Source organism: Helianthus annuus, chromosome 7 (assembly GCF_002127325.2).
Source record: "Helianthus annuus cultivar XRQ/B chromosome 7, HanXRQr2.0-SUNRISE, whole genome shotgun sequence".
Lineage (NCBI taxonomy): Eukaryota > Viridiplantae > Streptophyta > Magnoliopsida > Asterales > Asteraceae > Helianthus > Helianthus annuus.
Window position 1 is genome coordinate 94,213,984 of NC_035439.2, and position 10,663 is coordinate 94,224,646.

The window sequence follows — 10,663 nt, forward strand, 5'->3', positions numbered from 1 at the left end:
ACATTGGGCAAAATATAAATTAGAGAACGTCATAGAGTTTTATAACTTTTCACAATAACTTTACATTTGAATATTGTTGTTGGCCGTTGGGGTGTGTTTTTCACTTTTTATATGTGAAAAACTTTCATCTAAACGTCGTTTTACTTCACACCTATTAGATGTGGTTTCACATTATTTTTATTTTTAATTGCAAATAATATTTTAGTTTTAAGAATTTGTGATAAAACAACATATTTAAACGATTAAAAGTAGTTCTAAAAAATAACACAAACAGACTAACTAAAACCCGAGTTATAGAATTTTGGCCATTAATTTGGCCCCTCACCAGCCGTTATACAAAATTATATATATATATATATATATATATATATATATATATATATATATATATATATATATATATATATATATATATATATATATATGGAACCCATTAAGTCTAACCAACTATCAAATCAACATCCACCATTGGATTTGGCTGAGATTAAATCTCAGCCACTTAAACTCATAAAAATAACCTCTCTCTAATGGCAGTTCAAAGCAGTTTCCTGGGCCTCCATATTTTCCTGCCCATGTTCTCCCCAAATCACGTTATTTTGGCGGTTCTTAGCAGTTTTGAAGGCTAAGCGCCTAAGTTCATCCTTATAAACCCCCATTCTACCTCCTGAATCAATGCGTCCTCTGGCTCCTTCTTCCCATTCAACTAATCTTTTCTCTCTCATCCAAGCATCTCAACATCATCTGGTATCCATTGCTCAAATTTGAAAAATTAGGAGCCACCAGTGTTCATCGCCGCTACCACGGTTTACGATTACGAGAAGTGGGCACCGCAATACGACCACAATCTGGTAATTCGTTCTCTCCGGAGTCCGGTCTTGGTTGTTCTCCTGCCATGGCTTGGAGCACAGTCAATCTCTCTCACTCTTGGTAGTTCGTTATGTTTCTCAAAGCCCTAATTAAAGAGACTTTGTTAGATGTCTGTTTGTTTTGATGATGTCTTTATATTGTCGATTACAGTTTAGGGTTACACCGCTGAAGTTCTTAAGTTCCAGTTTGCTTTATCTGTTTCTATTTTGAATTTGTTGGTCATTGTGGAAATTGATGGGATGTGTATAGAATTTATGTCTGTTGTATAACTTACATAATGTTTGTAATCATGTTTTTGTGCTTCTAGGGCTTTCCGAATCAAAACAGGTCGTCTGCGATGCTGCTAAGATCCATGGTGTTTCTGATCTCCAATTCAATTCATCCAATGAAGGAATTGTAAGTGTAAACTAACTTTCACTCCTGTTGCATCGTTTCTTCTAATTGAAGCCTTCAATAATCTTCTAAATTCAGTGTGTTGATTACTTGATGGAAGTGGTAATTTTCTCTGACATAAATAGTTTCTGCCCTAAACCGATTTGACCTAATTCTGGCCTATTATGCTTTGTTAGTTTGCTCAATGAACCTTGATAGATGTTTAGATCATTGTGCCAAAGTTAAGTATGAAGTATGTGTAAAGTTCAATTTCATAATTGATTTTTTTCTGTTTTTATAATATGCTAATTTTGTTGTTCAATGTAATAAATGTATTTAGTTTTTTGGTTAGGATGATGAAGAAGAATCGTTAAGCACTGAAATAACATGTGCAACCACGTTGGGAGGTGTTTTGTAAGCATTAAGGATTCATACAAACGTCTTTCCAGTTCATCACACTTCATCACACTGATGGTGAATCTGATGATTTTATTGTTGTATTGATGTTTCTAATTAAAATCTTTGTGGCACGATACCCCGTGATGGCCCTTTCACAAGCTTCCCAATCTAAAGGTATATCCCACCTATACACCATGAAAGTTTGTACCTTTTCAATCTTTCGTTCATCGGTTTTGATCACGTGTATACTAAAATGGGGGACAATAGTTTTGTTTTGAATGTGTCAATTTTTAAAACAACAGACTGAACGGGCTAGAGCTAATAGGACTCATCTCTTACGAATTTGGATGCTAAATTACTGTAAAGATGTGCTTGGTTTGTCATGGCAGCCAATTTTGATCAAGTGTCTACAATTATGTTTTCAGGTACCAAATGCTACCCACCATGTTTCTTTTTTGTCCTACAAACTCTTAAATTTGAGTGTGGTGTCTACAATTTTATTCAAGTTAGAAGTACTGGATCTTAAGGGCATGGAATGAGCTGAAATTATAACACCTGGCTCACCTATTCCTGTACATTTACCAATTGAATCTGCAGTTGAGGTAGGAGCCCGCGCACCTATGTGTGTCTATATACACACATATATATTATTGTGATCCATGTCTTTTTAACTGGTGCACTTTTGTGTGTATATATTACTTCATTGCCTGGGAGGACTTGGAGGCTTTTATGTATATATTGTGATGGTTTAAGCTATTATAGACAAGTTTGCATTTTGTAGGAATACATGGTTCGCAAATCGCAATGATGATACTACTTTGTGCATTTTGAAGCTATAAAGCCAGCATGTCAAATAAACAAAGCAAAAGAAGAGGGTTTGTTGAAAAAAAAATGTAAGCTAACTACCACTTTAAGCACAAGCAATATGCATCTCTTCAATGCAAATGGTATTATAAATAAGTACGAGACCCCATGACAAAAGTAAGGATGGCATTCATGAACAAAAAAACCAGATATTTAAGCTAATTTGGTTTATTGAGGTTCATTTTCTTTGTGATTACAACTCTTGAGAAATTATTTCACCTTCGTCTTGACTTTTATGAGAAGAGGAAGGTAAGATTATAGTCATGAAAAGCATATTGCTTCTATATCCAATTTAATATTAGGACGAGTATCACGATTTTAAATGAAATCAAATATTTACAGGTGCAGCTATGCTCAAGGGAATGACTACCCAGTTCCTCCTCCTCCTCCGTTCCTTTGAGGTCAGATTTTCACTTAAATATTCTGGGTCAATCTGTTACTGAAGAATTGTAGTTGTACTTATTGCAGTCATATTGCATTCTTGCTGATTTATTTTTGACTAAGTACTTAATTTGAACAAGTAAAAAATGGGCATATGGCCACGTGCGTGCGGCAACTGATGGTGTTGGATCGTGATTGGGTCAATGGGCAAATGCACTGGTGAGTGCATCCGTTTTTTTACTCACCCTTACCATTGGATTAGGCCAATATTAAATCCTAATTATCTTAATATCATATATTTATTTTTGTTCGTGGGCTGTGGAGTAGGTAGATCAGAGTACCAGACATGTATTTTCAACATGTTTGATTTTATGTAGTGTTTGAAAATTTTGGAGCCTAATGTAACACCCCGTGTTTTCGAATGTCAAAGTCAAAGTCAAAGTCCAAGTCAACTTAGACTTCATTGACTGATAATAGTTCTTTTTGCTTTTTGTATTATGTGGAGTAAGTGTTGTCTAAATGAAATGATCGAATGTTTAATCAATGCGACCGATTTACGACTGTGAATAGTAGGAAGTAACAATGCGATAAAGTTAATCAATCGATAATCAAGTTAATCAATCAAACACCGAACTCGAACCTCGAATTATGCGAATTTTGGTATTACTATATGTGTGTGTGTGCCTTATGTGTTACTTGTGCATGTTTACTTTATGTTTTGTGTGGTATTCAATCGAATCAATCGAAACTTGAATCGAAACTCGAAAAGCAATCAAACTCAATCAAAACCGACATCGAAACGTGACTTATAGATGATTGTATGTTAGATATAGTAGTTGGGACTGAAAGTAATTTGACTAGGAACTTTACCGTACTCGAATCATCGTCCATCGAAATCGAAATATCAAAAATCGTCGCGAAACACTCAAGAAGGTGTTCCTGATCGAACAGGAATCACCGATCGAACAGGCTAGCCGATCGAACATGTTGTTCGATCGAACAGCCCAGCCGATCGGAGGTCCTGGCCGATCGGCTGACACTTTCCTCTTTTGGAGCCTATAAATAGCCCTGTCATTGTCACTCTTTCTACTTTTGGAAAGCTCTGACCGAACCAGCCCTTATTCTTCACCTTTTCTCAGATTTCTCTCAACTCCGGTAAGTTTTCACTCTAATTCTTGTACGTTTTTTATCATTACACGATTCTACACCTTTCTATCTTTCAAAACTTGATTTCTAACCATGAAATCACCAAGATCTAAGTGTTCTTGGGTGATGTCATCATGGTGTTCTTGAAGAACATCATACTTTGGCCTCATTCAACCGTGAATAGCTTAGATCTGACCGATTTCCACATAAACAAACTAGGATTTGTAAGAATCTTAACATTTCATGGAAGGATTTCCAACTTTCTTTCAACTCTTTTACACTCAAAACCTTAAAATCGATAGAAACGGAGCTCGAACCAACTAACTAATCATTCTAACAGTCAAGAGGTTCAAGATTCGGATTCTATCTACGAGGTTCACCGATTTCGGGTTAAACCTTAAACCGTCGTTCCGAACAGTTCACCGGCCGGACTTGGGTGATTCCTGTCTGAACCGGTGAAGCAAGTAAGAACCCACGTTCTATAGTTTAACTCGCTATCAAAACACCTCAAAATCATATCAAAACAGCCAAAACAGCCAAGTGTTAGACGAAAGGCCGACCAGGTCAGAAATGCTGGCCGAACGGCTAGGCTGTTCGAGCAAACAGCCCAGCCGATCGAACATACCAGCCGATCGGCCAGGCCAGCCGATCGGCTAGCACATGGTTCCACACTTTTCAAACTCCAAGAAGTATGATATTGACGAAGTGATGTTCGATCGAATATGCTACTCGATTGGTAAACATTACTCTTCGGATCATGAGATCCTATGCTTCAGCACTTAATCGATTTTTGCAACTCGTTCGTAGTATGGAGTGCCAGCCGATCGAACAGACTGTTCGATCGAGTGACATCCTGCTGAGAACTACTTCTGAGGTTCCTAACCGATCGGCTAAGCCGGCTGATCGAACAGACCGTTCGATCGATCAACCCGAAAGGTAAGAACACTTCAGTGTTCTCAAATACTACAACGAAAACTTCAAAAGTTCAAACCATCATACACAAACACATCAGAGGAAGAAACAATCCACTCGAATGGACCATCCGATCGAGCCTACCGGCCGATCGAACAGGACTGTTCAAACGGACTTTCAAGCCGATCGAACAGCCCGTTCATTCGAACCTGCTGTTCGATCGACCAGGCTATTCGATCCATTTACACTTGTTTGCATTTCCGCGTTACTCATCGTTATACTATCAAACTATTCAGGCTAACCCTACTCTCAGCGCTCCCTTCAATCCATAATCAATCACTGTGAGTATACTCGATCCCTTTTTGCTTTTAGCACTTTTGGGTGTTACATACGTTACTTATCGAAATCACAACCGAACACACTATTCAAACTATTTGAACGCTAACCGATTGCATGTATTACGTAACTAAATGTATGCTTGTTGTTATGTTTACACGTGGAATGCTGTCTACCTGCCTTAGCAACGTAGTACTATAGTTTGGACTCAGCACCCGTTCACACGGGGGTTGTTAAGGACAATTACTTGCATGGATTACGGTGGTAATCATGTATTGCGAACTGTCTCGGACAGTCAACCCGCAGTCGTTGGTATCGATAGGTCCATGTCGATAATTAACGTGCATCATTTCCCTATGTGTACGTGCTGGTTATGCGTAAACTATTCGAACTCTATATGCTATTATTAAACTTGTATGCTCACCTTTACATTTTATGTATTGACTTTATTTTAACGTATGTGACAGGTGTTTAAGATATTTGATTGCTAGGGAAGTGAAGCTAGAATAAAGCTTTAGAGGCCCCCAACAGATAGTTGTCTGTCAGGAACAAGCAACTAGGGCATAGTTGTCTGTAGATCTTGTCAGGCTGGGTCTTAGAAGCATTGGACAATATTTATTTATGTTAAAATCTGAATTGTCGAAACAGAATTACTTGTTTGGATGTTATCTGTAATAATGTATTTGTTTATTCGGGATACGGTATGGGACGTATCTATAACTGAATTTTATGAATAGTTGTTGTGGAAACTTCTGAACAATTTGTTTCGCTCAGTGCCATGCCCCGATGATTCCGTCATCGGTTGGGGTGTGACACCTAATTATGTTGAAGTTAAGAATGCAATTTAAAGGGCCCTTTATCATCATAATGCTCAGTTATCGTCCTTACAATATGGTTATGTTGCTCATGGGAGGTTGCAGTTAGCATTAACTATGGAAGCCCTCAAAAAGATGACCAACTTGTCTTAAATGGTAAGTTCACTTGGTTAGTTTGTCACACCACACCAAAACACATGTCCACTTGGTTACAATATAAATAAACATATTTCTATTTCAGGATGCCCCATAATGAATATTTTGATTTTCAATATCTTTAATTTTCATTACAATAAAGTTCAACAAAAAGATTTTGAACTTCACAGTGTAAATAGTGGATGCAAGTTGTTTCAAGGTTTTTTTTTTTTTTTTTTTAAGAAAATTGTATAACTGCAATCCAAAGTATACAAAATAATAAGTTTTTAGGTAAATATGGACGCAATTTTTTTTATACTAAGTTTGCCCTTGATTTTGGAGGATGGTAGGTTTGTGGCTGAGCATAAAGGATTTACATACCTACACTTCCGTTAAAGAGGTATTATTGATGGCTAGAAACCTGCAGTTGAATTAAAACAAAAGCAAGGCAGCAGGCTGCATAGTTGTAGCTACACTGTGGGAAATTGGTTAGAGAAATGAAAAAATATTTAAAGGGGTCCAATTCTCATTTGCAAAAGTACTGGACGAAATTAAAGAATGTACTTTTATGTGGTTAAGAGATACAGAGCTAAAATGAGTTATATTGGTATAGAAGGTTGGAGTGATTTTGGTTTGTATATAATAGTGTAGTAGGAGAGTGACAGTATGTACATTGGGCTCTTTAGCTCCTGGTTAGAGACCATTTTGTTTGAATAAATTTTTAACCTTATCTGTTCCCAAAAAAATGGGCCCTTAGGACATATGTTAGACTAAACTCACTTTTATGAAGTGGCAGATGAAAGCTATTTCGTTAGCTACATGTGGTATGAGGGTGGTGGATGTGATCATGGATTTTCACGTGGGCATAATTCTCATGGTATACCACCCCCTTCTTACCATGGCGGTTTGCATAGTTTAATCCATGACAACCATGACCCTCTTTCAATTAATTAGGGGATTTTGATTGGTGGAGGAGAATGGTGGATGGTAGTGGGGGTCATTGTCCATACCATATAGAGTGATGGATTAGGTTGGTGGATAAGGGTGGGGTGACGTAACGCCGACGTCAACTCAACTCTTCTATTCACTCCTCATTTTGCACTCAAATGTAAGGGTTGCTCCCCTCTCCACTCCCCAACCAATCATAGCCATTTGACGGGTCAAGTTGTCGAAAAAATCAACATGGCACAAGGGGTGAGTAGTCCCCGGGTGTTTGAGTGTGCCGCATACAAAATGGGGATGACGACAATGTTACCGCGAGGTAACAACTTTACCGCATACCATCCCCGCTAACACTCGGTTCACCCTTATTGTGGATATGGGCCGATGGCTAATAACAAAAGGTGGGCCCAAAAAGATAAATTGATTGAGGATGGTTGTGAGGTCCATTATAGTTTCGAGCAAAGTGAGGATGGTTTGCCAACATTCTCCATGCTTTGACTACTTACCACAGTTTCATATGGACCCATAGCAAATTTTTTTCCTTTTTAAGTTTTTAGCGTAGTTTTTTTAATATAAACATCCTTACCAAATGTTTGTTACAATAAAGGGATCCTGGCTTTTAATGGATTATTTCTAAGTGTCCCCAATAGATGATATTAAAAATACACCAAACTTAAGGGATGGGCATCGGGCATCAAGTCAGCAGACTGAAAAGAGCCCCCCCATCTGAGGTCAAAGAGGACAATCCAAAATCCAAAAAAAAAATGAGGCAGTAAACCATGTTTGAATGTTATTACACTTTCCGCTCATGTTCTTGTACGTTACCACACATATGTTTTGCCTACCGTTTACTTTTGCATTAAAATGACACCATTTCATGTTTTAGTACTCTTATCAGTTTTATTTTCTAACGTTTTGTGGTTGTAAACTGTTGACGTTCGTTTTCCTTTTGTAGATTAAAAATGGTGCTTTTGTTTGTAATGTTGTTTAAATTTGTGTACACTTAATATAGATTAGCTTTGTTTGTTACGTTGTTCAACGAAACCCGTCCACCGGACGAGTATTAAACTAGTTAGATATTATTATGAACACAAACAAAAATAAATATGTTAAATATGGTTTGAAATAGAGGTGGCAATCTTGATCCAAAAACTTTTAAGTGGGTTAGTTTGGGTTACTTTTAAAAGAGTTAAATGCCCGGATAGTCCCTGTGGTTTACCCTTTTTCACCTTTAGTCCCTAACTTTCTAAAATTACAGCTATAGTCCTCAACTTTTCAAATTTTGTTCCCGAATAGTCCCTGGCGAGAATGAGGGTTAGTTTTCTCAATTAAGTTGGTGTGAAATGACTATAATACCCTTGCTATTAAAAACCTAATAAATAAAAGAATATAATTAAATAAAACCTTATGACCCCACCCCACCTCTTCTTCGATACAACCTGCAACATCCATGATCCAACCTCCTTCCACACACTGCCTCATATCACCCCCACCCCTTTCTTCCCCGGCCAGCGACCAACCACCAATCGTGCTTTTGTAGAAGAATAAATGGAAAAAAAGTCGTGCTTTTGTAAGTTATACTCTTGCAACCGAAATTGTTCTAATATGTTCCACTAAAATATGTCCAAATTGCAAGGAACCTATGATAAAATTAATAAATCAGTTGATATCAATAAATGTAGTATGAATCAATTTAGCAAAAGTGACAGAATCCAAGCTGTTCTAGCAATTATGAAGAAAAAATTATGATCTATGAACACAATAATAACAATTTTAATGGTGAATTAGTGGATTACTACACCTATACGAATATAACCGCCACTAGCAGCACTGAACACGTGACCGTAACCGTTGCGGTTCGTTGCGTGAACCATAAGTTTCTCTTTATTGAATCATTAACGACTAACGTTAAAGTCATCAGAACATAAAGTTTCGCCGGAAAATGTAGATCTAGCATGTACGGATCAAATCTATTGTGAATCGGTGTTAAATTCCGACGATGAATGTGTATTTTGTTCCGAGCTACTACATCATCATCAATGTCATCAGCCACCACCAAAACCCTTCACCATCCTTCGGTAGTGGTTCGTTTTTCCTAGAGAGAAGAACGAAAATGAAAGAGAGAAAGAAAAGGGGTTGGGTGTTTTAGTGGTGTGAAGGTGGTGGCGGTTGGGATTTGATGGTGGTGGTGGTGTGGAGGTGTGAAGGTGGTGATGATGGTTTGGTTATGTAGAGCAGACGAGAAAAAGAGAAGAAAAAGGGAGAGAGTGGGTAGGTGGGTAAAAGGCTTAGTTATTTATTTATTATTAAGGGCATTTTAGTCATTTCACTCTCTATTTAACTGAGAAAACTAATCCCATCTAAGCTAGGGACTATCCGAGAACGAATTTACAAAACTTAAGGACTATAGCTGTAATTTTAAAAATGTAGGGACTATAGGTGAAATCTGAGCAAAACACAGGGACTATCCGGGCACTTTTCTCCTTTTAAAATTATATGAGTTAGTTTGGGTAAAATATTTTAACTAAACGGGTCATAACCGATCAATTGAAATTCCATCTTGTTATTTTCGGGTCAAAGGGGGTCGACAACTTTAAAGAAATGGGTCGATGTGGGTTAGCACCTTAAATAAACGGGTCAGATTTCGGATCAGAATGGGTTTCGGGCCGGCACAAGTATCCGCACAAGACGTGTTATGACACGAAATACGTTTTGGATCAGAACGGTTTCAGTTCGAATTGAGTTTCGGACCGAGATGGGTTTTGGCACACGACGGGTTTTGGATCGGAACGGGTCGGTTCGAATCGGGTTCGGGCCGACACGGGTTTCCGCACGGGACGGGTTTTGGATCGCAACGGGTTTTAGGCCGACATGATTTTTCGCACGGGACGGGTTTTAGGCCGACACGGGTTTCCGCTCGGGACGGGTTTCGGATCGCAACGGGTTTTAGGCCGACACGAGTTTCCACACGGGACGGGTTTCAGATCGCAACGGTTTTAGGTAGGGTTGTAATCGAACTGAACGAACACGAACAAGGTCTTGTTCATGTTCGTTCTTTAAGGAAAATAGCATGTTCGCGAACGCATACGAACATAAGTTACTGTTTGTGTTCGAGAGTTCCCGCATTTCGGATGGCGCGAGTCGATAAGGGGCTTTGGCTACGGGGTTAGCTCCAGGAATGAGGTCGATACGGAAGTCGATATCACGACTGGGCAGTAATCCGGGAAGATCATCAGGGAACACCTGAGGAAATTCACGGACCACAGGGACGTCTTTAACTTCGGCCTTCTTTTTCTTTTCCTTCTCCGCTACTACAATGTTAGCCAAGAAAGCTCTGTATTCCTTGCGGAGATACTTGCTAGCTTGGACACATGACTATGAGCTTGAGACCTTTCGAAGCAGTTTCACCGTACACACATAATAAATCACCATTCGCGAGCGAGAATCGAATCATCTTGTCGAAGCACACAACTTCAGCATGGTTTTCACGAAGA

The 10,663-nt window shown here is 38.5% G+C and overlaps 1 long non-coding RNA gene across 5 annotated transcripts; it reads left to right on the forward strand.

Annotated features, from left to right (window-relative positions):
• The first annotated feature begins 464 nt into the window (after positions 1–464).
• Positions 465–3,253, forward strand: LOC110866309. 5 transcript variants are annotated; one of them, XR_002551320.1, is made up of 7 exons: positions 465–848; positions 1,175–1,263; positions 1,592–1,812; positions 2,064–2,240; positions 2,420–2,751; positions 2,845–2,903; positions 2,971–3,253. It is a non-coding gene; the product is annotated as an uncharacterized LOC110866309 (long non-coding RNA). The 5 variants fall into 5 exon arrangements; XR_002551321.1 differs by having other exon boundaries at positions 2,420–2,531; XR_002551318.1 differs by having other exon boundaries at positions 1,941–2,240; positions 2,845–3,253.
• The last annotated feature ends 7,410 nt before the right edge of the window (positions 3,254–10,663 follow it).